Consider the following 20545-nt stretch of genomic DNA (forward strand, 5'->3'; position numbering starts at 1 on the left):
CTGTCATTTTATCGTACATGTTTTTTATCTTCTTTTTCTTTTTTAAAAATATTTTTTGATTATGCCATTACAGTTGTTCTATTTCCCCCCTTCATTCCTTTCCACCCTGCACACCACCTCCCCCACCACTCCCCCCCATTAGTTTATGACCACGTGTCTCAAGTTCTTTAGATTCTGTATTCCCCTACTATTCTTGCCCTCCCCCCTATATATTTTCTACCTACTGTCTATGCCACTTATTTTCTGTACCTTCTCCCCCCTTCTCCTTCTCCCACTCCCCTGTTGATAACCCTACATGTGATCTTCATTTCTATGGTTCTGCTCCTGATCTAGCTGTCCTCTTAGTTTGCTTTTGTTTTAGGTGTGGTTGTTAATAACTGTGAGTTTGCTGTCCTTTCACTGTTCATATTTTTATGAATATCTTCTTTTTCGTAGATAAGTCCCTTTAACATTTCATATAATAAGGGCTTGGCGATGATGAACTCCTTGAATTTGATCTTATCTGAGAAACACTTTATCTGCCCTTCCATTCTAAATGAAAGTTTTGTTGGATAGAGCAATCTTGGTTGTAGGTCTTTGGATTTCATGACTTGGAATACTTCTTTCCAGCCCCTTCTTGCCTGTAAGGTCTCTTTTGAGAAATCAGCTGACATTCTGACTCCTTTGTAGATGACTGTCCCCTTATGTCTTGCTGCTTCTAGGATTCTCTCCTTCATTTTAATCTTGTCTAATGTAATGATGATGGCCTTGGAGTGTTTCTTCTTGGGTCCAAGTTTTTCGGGACTCTCTGAGCTTCCTGGATTTCCTGGAAGTCTATTTCCTTTGCCAGATTGGGGAAATTCTCCTTTATTATTTGTTCAAGTAAGTTTTCCACTGGTGGCTGTTCCTCTTCCCCTTCTGGTACCCCTATAATTTGGATGTTGGAGCATTTAAAGATGTCCTGGAGGTTCCTAAGTCTCTCCTCATTTTTTTGGAATTCTTGTTTCTTCATATTTTTCTGTTTGGTCATTTTTTTCCTCTTTCTGGTCCACTCCTTTGATTTGAGTCCCAGTTTCCTTTCCATCACTATTGGTTCCCTGTGCATTTCCCTTCATTTCAATTAGTTTAGCCTTCATATGTTGCTCTAATTTGTGACTAAAATCAACCAGTTCTGTGAGCATCCTGATCACCAGTGTTTTGAACTGTGCATCTGAAAGTTCAGCTATTTCTTTATCGCTTAGATTAGTGAATGGAAGCAAGTAATGTCCCTGGAACTTTCAGTTGTCATCTCTCTGCTGTAGGACACCTCAGACTGGGAGACAGTGATCCTAGGGTCCAGTCTCAGCTATGCCAGTACCTCACATTGTCCTACTTCTTGTCAGCATACTTGAAACATTTAAACAACCCAGTGCTTTCAGTGGGGTCTTGCTGTGAATATGAACTCACCAGGCTTCAACAGCCTCCAGAAGACAAGGAGTTTCTAGGCCGGCTCTGTGAACATGCCACCTATGCAGTCACATAGGTCCCCGGCTCAGAAGGGCCTGCACATGGTTTAATGCTGTGCTGTCATTGTCTGGATTTTTAATAATCTTTGAACCAGGTCCCCACAGTTTTATTTTGTTCTGAGGACAAATTATATAACTTGTCCTAACTTTACACATACCAACACTGATGTGAGGATTCTGAGTTACTCTGAGTAATATCTAGTCACCTGGGTCATACATGTGACTAAAAACTAACCAAATTTATCTTGAAACACTTTACTTGAGAAACTACAGCTGGAAAACTGGCACATGGGGATCCTACAACATCTAGCATCTTGTGGTAAGATAGGCACATTGCATGGACAATTCATTTATCTGAGGCTTTGGAACTTCTACTTCTCATTCCAAGTAAAATTGGGAATAGAGAAAACTAGACCAATTTTCCTCTTACGTGATTAACTCTCTTTGTAGGAAAGCACATATTTAAACTTGGTTTTGCCTGGATTTTTATTTTAATCATTGGTCAGTTCTTCCTCTTAGAAAGTTTAATATATTCATTAACTTTCATCAGGGAATATCTGATGAGTGCCTACTGTGTGTCAGGCATATCTGATGAGTGTTTAACACTAGATAGAAAATAGAAAAACACAAACTTAAGCAAAAAGAAAAAAACAGAAAAGTCTTCCTCATGAAATTTAAAGTCACTAAATCAGTCACTCCTAATCTTCCCATTGTCTTCAGAATTTTATTACATTTTCTCCCAAGGTATTGATTTTTTTAACCTTTGAATCTGCAGGAACAATATGCTACCTACCAGCTTATTAAATAGTAAAATAATATGAGTAATTGTTCCTTCTAAAATGTGAAATTTTTTTGCCCTGACCAGTGGCTTGGGCATCATCCCACAAAGCAAAACGTCATCAGTTTGTTTCACCATCTCCAGTCAGGGCCCATACGAGAGAGAGCAGGTCAATATATCTCTCATATCAATGTTTCTCTCCCTCTCTTTCTTCATCCTTACCCCTCTCTTTAAAAATAAATAAATAAAACATTTTTTAATAAAATAAAATGTGAAGTTTTGCTATTTAACAATGAGAGAAAGTTGGCTAAACAAAAAATAGTGCCTGGCCCGTGTGAAAGGTATTTGGTACATGGTTAGCATTGCTCTTAATCTAAACCATGTCGCCATTCTTCCCTGCATATTAAATGGCATGTGCTATCATGGTCAGTCTCAGAACTGGCTGCCAGCCCAGTCAGCCAGCAGGGCCCAGGGCAGCAGTGTCTTTTATAAGTGGCCTAAAAAGTATTTGGCTTGAATCTCAAATACTGAGTCTTTCTGCAAGATGGCCAATACATAACCCAAGTGCTTTGGAGCAGAGCTGATTTTAAAAGCACTAGAGCAAGTGAACCTTCTCTTAATTGTGGTCCAAACAAAAACCAGTTGCTCCCCTGCAGTCTTTCTTCATCCTCTGTGGTGTAACTAGGGCTCTTTGGTTCTAGAAAAGGGTCTCTCTAGTGCATTAGCCATAACACAAAGCAGCAGAGGCCTAATACCTATTTCCATACCAGCTCCTAGGTGGAGGAAGTGACAACTGGTTGGAATTAAGCTGAACCTGGAAACATCATGGGGTTCACTTTTATTTGAGGTTACAAAATCAAGAAGTGCCAGTTTTGTGGGCTTGGCAAAAGAGAATAATCTAAAGGTATCAAGTGGCACTCATATATTTGGACGGGAGTGAAGGGTCATATCCCCCAACAGCTCGGCAGGGGTGAATTTTGTTCCTGCAAAGCATATGGAGGCTTTCATTCTCCCCCTCAGTGAAAATGTGTTATTTTATGTGCTCAGACTATCACCTCCCTTGCTTTTTTAGGGAACACCTATTTCTGGTGGGAGCTGTCAATTTGCTATCCCACAATCCCTCCCTACATTTGGATACATGACTGGTTTGAGTCAATGAAAATCTTCCCCTGGGTTTGTCACAAGAACTGGAGCAAGTTTTCTTTCCTCTTTGGTCACTAGACTATACAAATGTAAGATCTTGGATTCCTGCAGTTGCATGGAGTCAGTCAGCTGGAGAGAAGAGGGTGAGAAGCAGAGAGAAGCAGAAATGAGAGACGAAGGAGTCCTGACATGCCTGTTCTTGAACTGAATCATGCTGAGGACAACCACTCCTCTTCTTGGTCCATCATTTCAGGAAATAAGCAACAGCATCTCTCTCACATGTTTTACTTTGTTTATGCTAGTTCAGATTGGATTTCTGACACTTTCAAAGACAAGTGTTCTAACCAATTCCCTTTCTAATCTGAAGGCTGCTGCATGTCTACAACCACCTGAACTTCAAGCAAACTCAAAAAATATCTAGGAGGATGAGAGAGAACCAGATTCTCAGGCTCAAGGAAGCTTGCCTCCAGCCAACTAATTTTGTTACGGCTTGTTAGATTCGTAGTACTAAAGGTATGGGAGCATTTTATTAGAACCTAATGTTCTTTTCTGTACAGAGTAGATCTGTCAGTCACAGTCTATGTGGTGGCAGTTGGGCAGGAGAATATAAGGGGTGGGGAGGGATGAGGCAAGGCACCACCAAGGCCTGCTCAAAGCCAGAACTTTATAATCCAACTAACAAAATGAAAGTGTGCCTAGGTCCATCAGCTTCCATTGATATCACCTTTGGTTCACTTCTCCAACAACTGGCTCTGTAGATTAAGACTCATGCTTTTGCAAATCATTAACATCTACCCAAAGGTAAAGACCAGATTAAATGAGTGTCATTCTAGCTCAAAAGAGTTCCAAAGTCAATTCATCGGTCTACTCTCAAACCCACCCCCTGCATCTCCTCTTCTCACTCCACCCACGCTCTCATCTATGTACCTCTCCTATTCACTCATTTTCATATGCTGGTTTTGCTTAAGATTGTTTAAATCTTTCACCTTTTACTATTCACTCTTATTCCATTAATGTTTCTGAGCATCTTTCTGTCCTGCCATCATGCTTTAAAACATGAATCTCGGGACTTCCGCCAAGATGGAGGCATATGTGGAGATACCGCGCTTTCTCACACAACCAAGTTTATAGACAACAAAATATTAGCAACAGAAAACACAGCCAGAACACAGAAAATTGAACTTTTCGGAAGTCTGATAACAACGAATGCTTCAGCCTGACCGGTAAGAGGGGTGAAACCAGCACCTGGCGGAGCGGGGTTGCACAGGAAAACTCGGTCAGATGGACTCAGGTGCGCGGATCCCAGATGTGGGGTTGCAAAGGGCGGACCCAGTGAGTGCCCCAGTGAGCAACCAATGGATCCGGTGAGGGCAAAGGGCAGCGGGTTGGCTGTGGTGGGGCATTCCTGCGCAGATAGACCGGGGAGGGAGTGGGCAGTGAGACGGACCGAGTGGGTCCCAGCGACGGGAGGCAGCAGAGAGGGTTCCATTTCCTCACTCTGACCCCGCCCCCACATACAGCGTCACAACCCAGCAACCCCGCCCTGAAGGCCCCACCCCACCCCTAAGGCTCCACTCCTCATACTTAACCGGTGCACACAAATCAAAAATGGCTCAAGAAGATCTCAAAGCCCCAGAGCCCATAACTCTAAGCGACTAAGGAATAGCAAAACTTTCAGATGCACAGTTCAAAACACTGGTGATCAGGATGCTCACAGAACTGGTTGATTTTAGTCACAAATTAGAGCAACATATGAAGGCTAAACTAATTGAAATGAAGGGAAATGCACAGGGAACCAATAGTGATGGAAAGGAAACTGGGACTCAAATCAAAGGAGTGGACCAGAAAGAGGAAAAAAATGACCAAACAGAAAAATATGAAGAAACAAGAATTCCCAAAAATGAGGAGAGACTTAGGAACCTCCAGGACATCTTTAAATGCTCCAACATCCAAATTATAGGGGTACCAGAAGGGGAAGAGGAACAGCCACCAGTGGAAAACTTACTTGAACAAATAATAAAGGAGAATTTCCCCAATCTGGCAAAGGAAATAGACTTCCAGGAAATCCAGGAAGCTCAGAGAGTCCCGAAAAACTTGGACCCAAGAAGAAACACTCCAAGGCCATCATCATTACATTAGACAAGATTAAAATGAAGGAGAGAATCCTAGAAGCAGCAAGACATAAGGGGACAGTCATCTACAAAGGAGATCAGAATGTCAGCTGATTTCTCAAAAGAGACCTTACAGGCAAGAAGGGGCTGGAAAGAAGTATTCCAAGTCATGAAATCCAAAGACCTACAACCAAGATTGCTCTATCCAACAAAACTTTCATTTAGAATGGAAGGGCAGATAAAGTGTTTCTCAGATAAGATCAAATTCAAGGAGTTCATCATCGCCAAGCCCTTATTATATGAAATGTTAAAGGGACTTATCTACGAAAAAGAAGATATTCATAAAAATATGAACAGTGAAAGGACAGCAAACTCACAGTTATTAACAACCACACCTAAAACAAAAGCAAACTAAGAGGACAGCTAGATCAGGAGCAGAACCATAGAAATGAAGATCACATGTAGGGTTATCAACAGGGGAGTGGGAGAAGGAGAAGGGGGGAGAAGGTACAGTAAATAAGTAGCATAGATGGTAGGTAGAAAATAGATAGGGGGCCAAGAATAGTATGGGAAATGTAGAATCCAAAGAACTTGAGACACGTGGTCACAAACTAAAGGGGGGGAATGGTAGGGGTGGGGGTGCAGGATGGAGGGAAATGAAGGGGGAATAGAACAACTGTAATGGCATAATCAATAAAATAAAAATTTTAAAAAAAAACATGAATCTCCACTGATTAAAACCCTTCTATAGACTTCTAGTTAAATAGTGGAAAGTAAAGTTGATCACACCCTTCTCTTTTGTAACTCTCAACAAAAATAGTTCAGGTGAAAGGTAAACATCAGCATCAATCAAAAAAAAAAAACAAAGGGGAGACACCTATTGCCATAACTATCAAAAACTGAGGGCCAAAGAAACCATATTCTGACTCAAAACATCCCCAGGTCTCCCAGAGGTAGTACTTGTGACTTAATAAAATCTTAAAAATTAGCCCTGGCTGGTGTAGCTCAGTGGATAGAGTGCAGGCCTGCAAATCAAAGGATCATGGTTTGATTCCCAGTCAGGGCACATGCTTGGGTTGCAGACTGCTTCCCTGCAGGCAGGTTTCCAGCAGGGGATGCACGAAAGGCAACCATACATTGATATTTCTCTCTCTCTCCTTCCCCTCTATAAATAAATAAATAAAATCTTTTTAAAAAATCTTAAAAATTGGTATTGATATTCCCAATGTGGGGAGAAAAGACCTTAAGTAGAGTTCTCTCATCTTTTCCCTCTTTTGAAGTAAAATATTTATCAGGAAGATAATGGTGAGAACTGAATAAACAGGGCTGACTCTCTCTGATGAAGTGAAGACTCTGGGACTCTACACTAAATTGGGGAAAATATTCCAAAGCCCAAATCTTGTCTCCACAATGAAAGAAGATGCACCTCCAACCAGGTGCAGTCAACAGAAAGATGAAAGGAGAATGAGTCAAAATAATTCATCTACAATATATCAGTGCAAAAATAATCTAGACCAAGATTCCTATGTTGGACATAAACAAGATGCAAACATGTGGCGTGGTAACCATGGGAACATTTTACAAAGAGAAAAGAATTGAAAGGCAGCAATGCGGCAGGGAAGCTAAGGGAAGGATCCAGGCTGCCCAAAGCCATAACCATAGAAAAGAGAGTTCCCCATGAGCACTTCAGTCTATATAATAATTACATAGGTGTGTTAACTCAATAAAACTAGCTAAATGAGATGAAAAGGAAGACTGCAAAACTAAGAAAACAAATTTAAGACTAATAAAGCTGAAAATCAAATTATTGACACTCCCCCCACCCCGGCTCCCCATCCCCCAAAAAATGCTTGTGATAATCCCAGGAAATGCAGTGGTAAAAGGCAGAGATTAAAACAATAAGAGGAAACATAAAAATGACAAAGATAACCTGGAATACAGACAAGCTTTGGCCATCCCTTAGGTGTAGAATTCAAAACATGGAAGCAAAAATCATTCAAAGATTATTAGCAGAAAAAATCTTCCTTAAAATGAAGAAAAAGCTTGAATCTGCAGATTCCTGATGCCCAGAGCAGGTAGTAGTTGATTTAAACCAATGCAGCCAATGTCACTGCAGCCCTGGCCACCGTATGGATTAATTCAGGTCTGAGCATGTGTGCTAAATTAGTCTAAGCAGGTAAATTTTAGGATTTTTGCTTGAAATATTGAAGAAAATTACTCTGTATACTAGGGAATATGGATTCTAGATGGAATTTTTAGAAAAATTTCTTGTAGTGAGATCTACCATATATGTGTATATACAAAGGGGAACCCCAAAAAGACTCAGAATTTATTTATAAAAAATTGTGTATTTATTCTTACATATTTGAACTTCAGTCACCTTCAAAGTACTCTCCATTTGTTGCATTACACCTATCCAGAAGTTTTTTCCACGGCTGAAAACAGTTTTTGAACTTGTCAATGTTAATACCTTTTAGTGTTTCTGCCATATTTTGTTTCACCTCTTCCACATCAGCAAAACGTTTTCCTTTAAGGACTTTTCACCTGGGGAAACAAACAAAAAAAAAGTTGTTCAAGCCGAGATCCAGTAAATAGGGAGGTTGGGGCATGGGGGTCATGCCAGTTTTGGTCAAAAATTGCTGAACACTCAGCATTTATGTGGGCTCCTAAGTCACCCACCATGAAATGGGCAAAATGTTGAAAGAGTCTTCAAAAACAGTTCACTGAAGTCAACCAAATGCAACCTCTTACAACAACACCAGCTGGTGCACTGATACAGATGAGTTCCTAGAACACTCACCTAGCAGGGGAAGCCTGTACTACCAGGGGCCCACCTTCAGAAGATAATTCTGTTTCGGGGGTTCTCTCCTCATACAGGCTGTCCTGCAACACAGCTGTCGGTGGCCACATGTACTCACTTACTCATGTTGACCTAGTGTCAGCGAGGACCACTGAGTCCTTTCCAAAGGAAGAAACCCACGTCTGCCTACCTATCAGTGTCATTTACTCTCCACTCATTCATTCTCTCCCTCGTTCCACAAATGCTCAGGAAGCATTGACTACATTCCAGGCACCGTGTTAAGTGCTGGGGACATGAGGTCTAGCAGAGTGCCTGACATAAATGTGGAAGCTTGCATTGGTCTGTTTAGTATCATCCTTTCACAGCAGGTTCAGGCTTCTAATATTTCTCTTTTTCCTTCTGTCTCTCTCTCTAGGCTTCTCTGTCTTCCCCGGGCTCCAGAGAGATAGACAGATAAGTGGGTAGACAGATGGCTTGGATAGATGATAGATAGATAGATAGATAGATAGATAGATAGATAGATAGATAGATAGATAGATAGATAGATTTCCCCAGTGAATTGCTCCCTATACCTTTATCATTCACTGCATATTGACCTCTTTTTCCTTAATAATGCTTTCTATCTTAATATTTCTATCTGATAACAATATTGCTACTAAATATTGCTTTGTGTTTGTGAGAGTGTATATTATGTTTTTATCATTTGTTATTAGATATTAGTATATCTTTCCTCATCCTTTGCCCTTAAATCTCTGCATCACATATTTGTATTTTTCTGTGAGCTACATATAGATGCATGAGGTCTGTCCAAAAGCTATCCAGCCATTTAGTATGAAAAATAGAGTCATTTGTTGAAGAAGATACAAGATGCAAGAAACATTGTACATAGGACAATCCCTTTCAAAGTAGATACCTTGTGACCTCACACAGTTCTCCCAATCACCATCAGCTGTCCCATCGTACTTTCCTGAATCTCAGCAACCATCTGAAATCCCTTCCCTTTCAAAGGTGATTCTAATTTTAGGAAAAGTTAGAAGTCTCAGGGCACCAAATCTGGGTTGTAAGTGGGCTGAGTCACCTGGGTGATTTGAGGTTTTAGCAAAAAAGCTTTGCATGAGATGTTATACGTAAGTGTGTGCATTGTCCTGATGAAGATGCCAGTCACCAGTTGCCCACAGCTGTGGCCTTCTGAATCATCTGAAGTTTCCTTGGAAGAATGCTCAAGCTTAATGCAAAATTCGATACAGATTCATTGATCTACTTGCTCAGTCATTTCCAATGCAACTGCCACACAGTACACATGCTCACTCAATGGTGCCTACCACCCCCACTGACTAGTACAGTGAAGTGGTCATTTTTCACGCATGCCCATTCCAGTCCACTCTCCCTGGCTGCCAGGTTATATTGATGTAGCACAAACCATTCTCATATCAACAATGGCTGGACTTTTCCAGGGAGACCTTGTATATTTTAAGTCCAAGATGAGAATCTCTGCTTTTCAATATTTGAAAATACGGTGTGTTAATTTATTTGGATTACTGATACATTTGAACTTATTACTGCCTTCCTTTTTGTGCTATATATTTACTTTCCTCTTCTATTTTGAATTGGTGTTTTTACTTGTTTCTCCTTTCCTGCTTTCTGATAGACTCTGTGCTCTTGCCAAACACTACAATGCTTTACAGGGATCCCCTTGTATTTCATTTCATTCTACCTTATTGTTAAATCTCCTTTTAAATCAGTCATTATTATTTATTATAGGTTATTTATAAATGACGAATAATAAAAATGCTTATTTATAAAATATTTACCTATGGTTATAATTTCTTTTATCCAAACCTTTCCTTCTGAGTGGTTTTTTATCCCTTCTGAAATCCCTTTGAATAAGTTTTTTCAGCAAGTGTCAGTGCTTAGTCAATTCTCTCACCTCTTCTCAACTTTTTTTTTTACTTTAACCTTACTTCTTTAAAAGTTATCAAAGTAAGTGTAGAATTATAGGCTGATTTTTTTTTTACTCAGTACTTTGAGGATGGTATTCCACTGTCTTCCATCCCTATTGCCAATAAGTCTGCCATCAAACTAAGTTTTCCCTCAGAAGAGAATCTGTCTTTTGCATCCATAATAAAGATATCGTCTGTCATGAGTGCTGTGAAGTTTCATTACAATGTCCATATATATTAATTTATTTTATTTATATTTCATATTTCACAAGGATTCCAGCATACGCAGATGTGGGCTGGAGTCAGCTCATGCCAGCTCACAAGCGCCCATCATGCAAGTCTCCTCCCACCTCCACCTGCAGTGAAACAACCTGAATTCAGCTGATCACCTGCAATTACCCACAATGACAGTGCTGACAGCGCAATAGTCAGCAAACTCTGCCAGTCGGGGTTAACTGTTCATCTTGGCAAGCTCGTTGTTAAGCATTTACCAGTGTGCCCTTAAGCATATGAGTCTTCAGATGAAGATCTACTGGGAGCTTTTTTTAAATCAGCTTTGGAAAATTCTAAGCCATTATCTCTGCAAGCATTGCCCCTTCTCCATTCTCTCTTCTTCACTGTAATATCTTCCATATCTCTTAAACTTGTTTCTGTGTTTTCCATCTCCGTATCTTCTCTGCTGAATTCTAAGTGATTGTCTCAGTTCTTTCTTCCCAGTCACTAGTTTTCCTTTGGCTATATATTACTGGGCATTTGACTCATTCATGGAGATAACAATGACAGGTCTGTATTTCTAGAAGCTCTATTTGTTCTTCAAATCTCTCTCCCACAGTGTGCTGTTCTCTCATGGTTTTTCAGTTTTTAATCACTTTAACCATTTGAAACATATTTGTTTTCTAGTTTCCCTCAGATTGCTCTAGTACCTCCAGTTCATGGGAATAGTACTTTTCCTACTTATACTCTCTCTCAAGATATTTCTTCATGGGATTTGTAAGTTTTCATTATTTCTCCTCTTTCCTCAGAATACTTGTGCACCCTAAGATGTAAAACTGTTACTACAGAGCAACTTTACTTTTGCTTTTGGTCTGGAATTAGTTTTGATGTTAGTTTCTCAGCTTGAACATTCTGGCATTAAACTGGTGATGTAAATTCCAACTTCACATGATTTGGGATGGCCAAGGGCTTTAATTTTTCTCATATTTTCCCATCCAAAATTCCGAAAAGTAACAAACTTTCTAGTCACTCTACCTGCACCAGTGAGTAGGTTTTTACTACTCTTTTTTACCAAGGGAGCAATCTTTTCTTTCCAGGATCCCAGCTCTAAGTAGGGGTCCCTGTTCCAGCATCCTGCCTCACTCAGGCCCAAAGCCATATTTCCCATGTTTACATGGGCATTAGAACCTCCACCTCTAACCCTCTTATCCAGTCTAACATCTTCCAAATCCATTACAGCATCTGCTAAGTTTACTGCTTAAACCTAAAGCTGCCTTTATTTTTAGCATGTCATCATGCCAGAAGTTATCTTTTTAATTAATTTATATATTTAGACATGTATCTAGCATGTCCATGGTCTCATAACTCTGGAATTGAAGGGTGGGTAGAATTTATGGTAATTCCCCTGACCTTGTTGCCAGAACCAGAACACATCCTATTTTTATAAAAAGTATTTCTCTCTTTTAATCTGTTTGTATGTGTACACAGAGGTAAGTCTAAAACAATGTTCACCTAAAGTTAATGATTGTCATGTCCAGAGGCTTGGCTTCTTTGGGGCTTTTCAAACCTTTTTTTGGGGGGGGCATATGTAAAGTGTTTGAATATTTCAATAATTACCTTCTCATTTTTAAGAGAAAAAGGAACTAGTTATAGGACAAATGTTAGAGTCTCATGTCTTTTGGATAAAGACCAATCTCCTTAGCTAACCAAGGACTTTTATGATCTGACCACATCCTGCCTTTCTAGACCCATTTCTCAATAGTCTCTCCTACTTTCTGGCTCACTGGTCAACCCAACATTTCCCACACTTGTCTGCTTGGTCACATTCTCACAATTCATTGAGGTTCTTCCTTGAGTGGAAATCTTAGCATGTCCTCATTCTCAGTAAGTTTCAGTGTTACGCAACCTCCAAGACCACTTTTTCTTAAAACCTCTTTATAGCCCTTTACTTCTTCTCTTATTCTTCCCCAGTCCTTAATATACAACATTTTCCATTTTGAATCATATTCATTTATTAGTCTGTTACCCCCTTTAGAGAAGGGCAAGAACTATGTCTAATATTTTTATGCCTCATTTGTTCAATGAATGAGTTCATGAATGAATAAATAAATAAAACAAATGTTCACAACTTGCTGAGTAAAAGCAGACTTCTTGAGGATTTCACTGTGAATAGGATGTATTTGAGATGCCAAATAATACTTTGCGTCTCTATGTCCTTTGGGTGGTAGTCAGTCAGGATTTTTAGTAGCCCTGGATAGCTGTTGAGAAGTCCTTAGGGAAAAAAAATGGCCAGTGGTATTTTGCAATATCTTACATCTCAGTTACCTTTAGTTGTTACAGAACTTTCATACACACACAAAAAAAACATTTTATCTAATTCATTGAGGTAAATGAGCAAATAGTCATATACCCAGTTAATAAATGAGAAAACTGAGGTGTAGAGCATTAGTGACTTATCCAAAGAACTAGGGAGACAACGTTGACCTATGTCTTCTATTCTCTAGTCCAATGATCTGTGTTCTCTCACTTTTACCATCAGCCTCTATAGCACTAAAGCTGCTCCCTGCCCTTACTGAGGTAGGAGTTATAAAGCCGTCTATGACACTGTGATGGTAAGAAATCCAGGTGTTCCCTCTGAACTGCTGGTGACCTTCAGGTCACCCCTCTGGCCTCTAACTTTTTCATGTGCGGCCTCCATTTTCTCATGTCCAAAATGAAGAGAACCTGTATGGTCCTTACTCTTGACAATTTCACAAGCGTAATTCTCTAAGAATTTGATAAAGGGACCATGCCTAATTTAAGTTCTAGACTTCTTTCTAGCCATTTTTCCTAGACTTCTGACCTACGTGCTGCACACTGATTATTTAGCCAAAGCTTTGTTATTTCATTACTCAGAATATTTTCAACAAAGGCAATAAGATCCATTCTAATTGTCCAACTAAAAAAGGGCCTTTTTACTGAGATCATTTTCCTGTCTTGTTTTATTTTCATCACACTTTAATACCTTATAGGTAGTTAAAAAGGGGTAGAAAGTGAGTCTTTTTTTATGGGATCATGAGACAATTAATTTTACAAAATACTCGGGAAGTTATACCCTGAGTGAGGCAGAGTAACTAATATCCATCACTTAAAATTACTTGCAATGCTTCCATCAATATGAAATGTGTAAAGTCAAAATTCTTATACTAAATCCTGAAAGGCAAAATGAGGAGACACAATTCACACACATTTATTTATTTGCCATCGTTGTCCAGGATGACATGGAGTTAACTGGCTTCCACTCTGCATATTGCTTTATAACTTTATTTTATATGAAAAAATAGTGGAGCACTTTCTTGAAATAAAGAAAATAAACATGTACCTGCTATCAGAGCAGAGTGAGAACAGAGCTAAGCACTGCCACAGTGAAAGTTCGTACAGCTGACAAATAAAAACCTCACCAGGACTGACTAGTCGGAGTTGACCTATAAATATGGCATGGAGCCGAAGAAGGAAAGTTGAGTAAAACTGCTCAGTTTGTTTTACTTCTCTGGTGAAATGACCATTTGTTTCCAAATAGTCCCAAAGCTCATGTCTTTAACAGCCATTACTCCACTGTACTGGCATGCTGCTGCGGGCTTTGCTTATTTCTTAATTATCAAAAAGAGCTGCTGGAATTCATTAAGAAATTATAAGTAATATCCCAAGTACCTTCAAAACCAAATTTGGCAATATCCTTAAGTCTTTCATCAGTGGTAGACTCCTTTGGTTTCCTTAGAACAAACTAGAATTTGATAATACAGAGACCATCTGAGCTAAAGATGAGGCAGCAAGTTATTGTCTATGAAAAGTTATTCCCATGGCTTATTTTTAAAGTCCCTCAAATGAGTGTACAGGAAAAAAACAAGCCTCCAAGATAATAAAATGTAATCTACCAGTCATGCTCAGCTATTTAATTAACTCATATGGTAGAAATGTAAGCCACTTACGTATTATATAAAAATCACACCCTCTATTTTGAATTGTTGTGGAACGTGAAATGTGTAAAAAGTAGGTTTTAAAAAGCTACATTTTAGACTCAGAGATTTTAATTATTTTTTTCACTATTAATTTAACTACCTACTAATCCGAGTCAAATTCTATGTCAGCAAGTATTGTTACAACAACCATTTCACTCTGGTGAAAACATTTCTCCATACTGGCTAAAGCCCAGCAAAAGTCAATGTCAAATTTCAGTAGAGTTTTACTTCAAGCAACCTCTGAGGCTGGTCATAATGGACTTTGACATCATTATGTCTCATTTTGCTTGCTTGAAAATTAATTTTCTTTCAGGCAATATAAGAACTACTTTTCTTACATAATTTTTTTCTATCATCTGTTGAGTCTTTGATATGCTTCAGGCACAAACACTTTATATACATTATCTTATTTCATTACCACAACAGCCCTTTGAACAGAAACTATTACTATCCCTGAATATACTGAGATATACCCAGAAGGACTGAGACATGTGGAAATTAAAGTTTGCTGTCAGTCACACAACTAGTAAGTGATAGAGTCCACATTTGATCTGAGAATCTGACTCAAAGCCCACGCATTGTACATGTTTGTTGCCCAACACTCCCCACCCCCAACACATGCCATTTTCCTCTATCCTAGCAACTTGGAGCAGTTATGATTTTAACATTAGCTAAGATTGTAATCCACAGTTTACATCCATGATAAACTTTCTTCCCTGTACCACAATCAGCCTTATCAAAACATAAAAAGTATACCACAAACTCTTGAAAAATTATAAATATACACACACATACATGCTCTACCTATCTATCTACATGCACTTATCCATCTATCTATCTCTCTGGAGCCCGGGGAAGACAGAGAAGCCTAGAGAGAGAGACAGAAGGAAAAGGAGAAATATTAGAAGCCTGAACCTGCTGTGAAAGGATGACACTAAACAGACCAATGCAAGCTTCCACATTTATGTCAGGCACTCTGCTAGACCTCATGTCCCCAGCACTTAACACGGTGCCTGGAATGTAGTCAATGCTTCCTGAGCATTTGTGGAATGAGGGAGAGAATGAGTGAGTGGAGAGTAAATGACACTGATAGGTAGGCAGACGTGGGTTTCTTTCTATGGAAAGGACTCAGTGGTCCTTGCTGACACTAGGTCAACATGAGTAAGTGAGTACACGTGGCCACAGACAGCTGTGTTGCAGGACAGCCTGTATGAGGAGGGAACCCCCGAAACAGAATTATCTTCTGAAGGTGGGCCCCTGGTAGTACAGGCTCCCCCTGCTAGGTGAGTGTTCTAGGAACTCATCTGTATCAGTGCACCAGCTGGCGTTGTTCTGAGAGGGTGCATTTGGCTTCAGTGAACTGTTTTTGAAGACTCTTTCAACATTTTGCCCATTTCATGGTGGGTGATTTATGAGTGCACCTGCCGACACCATGCTGAGCGTTCAACAGTTTTTGACCAAAAAACAGCATGCCTCCTCTGCCCCACTCTCCCTACTGACCCAATCTCAGCCCGAACAACTTTTTTTGTTTTCTCCAGATGAAAAAAGTCCTCAAAGGGAAACATGTTGCCAATGTGGAAGGCTTGAAACAAAAAATGGCAGAAGGACTAAAAAACATCAATACTGACAAGGTTGAAAACTGTTTTGAGTAGTGGAAAAAATGTCTTGGTAGGTGTATTGCATCAAATGGAGAGTACTTTAAAGGTGAAGTTTACACATGTAAGAATAAATACTCAATTTTTACAAATAAATTCTGGGGGGTTCTTGGGTCCCTCTTGTACTTAGCCTCTGTCTCAGACATGGAAGCATTAGAGTCCTGACCTCCTCTGTGGCCCAATGTTGTGAGTACCTGGATGGGGAGCTCAAAGAAGGCTGTGAGTGATGATTAGAGATGCCCAGCCCTAGAAAAAGGAAATTTGAGAAATCTAAGGTTTTTCAAACACTGCAGAGCTGTTTGGAAAGGGATTAGGCTCTTTGGAAAGGGATTAGGCTGGTTATGCATGATCTCAACACACTGAGCTAGGAGCAACTGGTGGAAACCACAGAGAGGCAGGTCTGGGTTCAAGATGGAGAAAACAGGCACTTTCTGTTAGTCCTGGGGGCTGTGCCCTCCTGCTTCTTCACCACCTCCCAATCCAGAGCATCTTTCGAAGTCCAGAGCAAGTTCTAGCTCCTCAGGAAAGCTTCCTTCCTCAGCAACACTGACCTTATGGGCTTCTCCCTCCAAGGAACTTCTACTCTACCTCATGATCTCCCCCAAATGACAACATTGTCTTGACTCCCTGCCTTGTTCTCTCAGTGCTCTGATGAATGAGAGGAATACAAAGATGATCAAGACTAGGTTATTGTCCTGGGATACTTATGCTATTGAGAGAGAGGCAGAGTGATAAAATGAAGATGACCACATTCTTGGTGCAGGAGAACTGTGTGCACTGAGTATTGTTGGCTTATGGAGGATAGACATGCAAATAAATCAGGAATCAAAGAAAATAACCCAGAAAGATGAAGTTTACTTGTTTTTCCCTGAGCTGTATCTGCAGAAAGTTTGGAAACTAAGTGAGAAGTAGGAAAATATATTCCAAGTACAGGGAACAGCTAAGGATCCAAGGCAATGTGTGCTGCTAGGTGGCTGGAGGATACAGATGCTAATTAGGAATTTCCTAATGCAAGGGTAGCATTTCCTAAATATTTACATTCCTTCAGTGCATACTTCTCAACACCATTGCATTGTCACTAAATAATTGCTTAGTTGACTAGAATAAGTCTCATAAGCTAGAAGGGAGCATGATGTTCTCTGACCCTCCTACTCAGATGAACAAGAACAAGGCTTAAATAGTCAGCTGGTATTTGGATGAGAACCACCATTTATAAAACTCTGGACGGTTTGTGTGACATAATGGAAATAGCACAAGCTCTGGAGTCACACCAGCTTGGCTTTGAAGATTTGCCCTGTGACCACAGAAATAACACATTTCTTTTGAGCCTCAACTTTCTCATCCTAAGGAATATCTAATAGTACTTACCTCAAAGGCCCGTTGCATGGCTTAAATGAGATAGTAAAAGAAAAGCCCAAGAAAGCTGCCTGTTCATATTAAGTGACCCATAAATCATAGATCTGATGAAGAGTCAGAAGTAAGTCTCTTAATTGAAAATTAAGAAGTTGGAGAAGGATTTTATTAGCATTGCCATGGGCCAGACTGATATCCATTTCACACCTAATAAAGAAAAAGGGGCATAGGGATTACCGAACCTTATTAGCACATGAGGCTCAGATTAGAGTTGCCTGGCTCAGGCACCAGTGCGAATTTGTCATTCCCTACAACCAGTATTTATTGCTGACCCTTCCCCCCTTGGTTGGGTGTCTTTACCATGAAGTGCCCCGAGAAGCTTGCGCTGTCCAAAGGAGCAGCCATCAACATTCATTCCATTCTCAGACAAGTAAGAAAGTCTTCTTAACCCAAACTGGCTATTTTCTTAAACTTATAAAAGGGAAAGGTAAATCTAACCAAACATGCCCATATGGCGATAGTATTTAAGCGTGAGAAATGACTAATAATAAAGGGAAGGCCCACCAACAATGTTCACGTGATGCTGAATGGTGGTAATCAGTCAGGTACCAGTGGTTTTGCTCCAGCCAGGAACATTTGTCCTGAAACCTGCCACTGATGCACTTATTTTTCATTCTGTGAAGCTGTCAAAATAAGAGTCTGTCTTAGATTAGCCAGGCATAGTAAACACTGGGAGGATCTCTTCATGACCAATCCCAAAACCGAAGCCTCAGGTTTATGTACTTTTCTTTTCACAAATGGCCTTGAATTTAGCAAAATTAAAATGGAGATTGTCACTGTGATACGCAACTCATACCTCCCAGGGTTACCTCTGCCCAAACTCTGGTTTCAAACAACTCTGTCCATTATCTCTCATACCTGTATGCTTATCCATCTTGTTACCCCCTCCACAAAAACTAAACGGGCTTCCATTCTCTATTTCAGTCTTTGCTGGAGTTATGTACTAAACCAAATTGCTTTTCTCATCTCCTAATCCATTAACTTTCTTTTACCTACCCCAGACCAAGTCACCTACATCGTGGAAGTTTCTCACATTTAACCCATCCCATTACCCACCAGAACAATCCCAGCCCAGCCATCCCTCCTCCACAGTCTGGGAGTTAAGTCATCTGGTTACATTTCAGTTGATAATATGTGTCTGTCTCCTCTAATGGCTTGTAAGGCCTTGGGGTCAAGCTCATGTCTAATCTTTGCTGCATACATCTGTACACTACTGAATACATCATTACTGTACATTACTCTAATCCAATGGGGACGCAATAAAAACTTGTTGACTGACTGATTTAGCATGGGGATGATGATTACGTAAGCCACTTTGGTAAATAAATTTCAAATAATGACCAGCTCATACAAATGTTTTACTAGCTCACCTTCCCCGTGGAATTAATATAAAGAATGAAAATCAGCAGTCATTTCTACTTGCTCAACATTAAATGTTAACTCATCCCCAGAGAGTAGCTATTTTCAAGGCTAATTTCAAGTCAAAATGTCTAAAATGGTTGTCATTCTTGGTGACATGCTGGGAGGATTCAAGAACTAAGGTATCAAACCCAGTCACTTCCATAGGTTATTAACTCCAACCCTGAAGGTCAGTATTTGGAGCATATTACTAATTATAATTCTAGCAGTTTATCTGAATTCATGTTCATTCAATGAAAAGGATTTACTCTCAAGCTCATTCTAACAAAAGCAATTCAATGAGCATTACTTTTTAAATATAATTTTATTTTTTATTGGAATAAAATTGCTTAGAAATCTTAATTTGATTTATTTATATTATTCTTTAATGTTTCTAGTAATTTAATATATAGGAATATAGTCATGAAAATAATTATGTGCCTAATTACATACCTAAAACTAAAAATAGAAATAAATTCTTATCATAAATTTAAAATGTTGTTTTCTTTTCCTTCCCTTTTTAGAAACCTCACAGGGAAAAAGTGGGGGTGGGGAATTTAACATGAATTCTGTCCAACTTATTTCAGCCTGTGATGTGAGATGGGGGGGGAAGGAAGACTGATGTGGCTCAGGGTTCAAGGGCAACAATTAGGAGATGAAAACAAAGTCAATTTCAGTTTTATGGTAAACACAATTTTTTACCTAAAGCAATGATTTCAAACATATTTTCAAGGTTAATTTATTTTAGGTCTTATCTTTGATATGTGTAAACGTGTAAAAAGTTATCAGTTTGTGTTACAAAGTTTAAATATCAATTTAAAGAAAAGTGTTTAAGAAATACTGAAACACCTGAGAATTACTATAAAGTGTCATCAATAAATCAACAAACAAGTGCTGGCGGGGTTGTGGAGAGAGGGGAACATTTTTGCACTGTTGATGGAAATGCAGTTTGGTACAACCACTGTGGAAAGCAGTACGGAGTTACTTTAAAAAATTAACAATGGAACTGAACTGCCCTATGACCCATGGATTGCACTTCTGGGAATTTATCCAAAGAAGTCCAAAACACTAATATGAGAGAATATATACACCTCTGTGTTCATTACAGTGCTGTTTACAATCGCCAAGATTTGGAAGCAGCCCAAATGCCCATCAGCATTTGAGTGGATAAAACAACTATGGTACATTTACACAGTGGAATATTACTCAGCCATAAAAAAGAAGAACAAAAAATTTTCCCTTTGTGATAACATGGATGGACCTGGAGAACATTATGGTAAGTGAAATAAGCCTGTCAGAGAAAGACAATCACCATATGATTTCTTTGGAATGTGGAATCTAATGAACAAACTGAACTAACAAAACAGAGACAGACTCGGAAAGATAGGCTGACACCTCCAGGAGATGTTGCAGGGTGTTAGGGGTGGAGGCATCGACCAAAAAAGAAGAAGGACTCATGGACACTGACAACAGTCTGGTTGTTATGAGGAGGAGGAAGGTGAGTAGAGATGGAAGAGGGCAGCAGGGGGATAACTAGTAATGGGAAAAATACAATAAAAATAAACTATTAAAAATAGGCACTGAAACACTTGAGAATCACTGTAGTGTCACA

The sequence above is a fragment of the Artibeus jamaicensis genome, unplaced genomic scaffold (assembly GCF_021234435.1).
Source record: "Artibeus jamaicensis isolate MK-2021 breed Jamaican fruit bat unplaced genomic scaffold, CSHL_Jam_final scaffold_916, whole genome shotgun sequence".
In the NCBI taxonomy this organism is placed as follows: domain Eukaryota; kingdom Metazoa; phylum Chordata; class Mammalia; order Chiroptera; family Phyllostomidae; genus Artibeus; species Artibeus jamaicensis.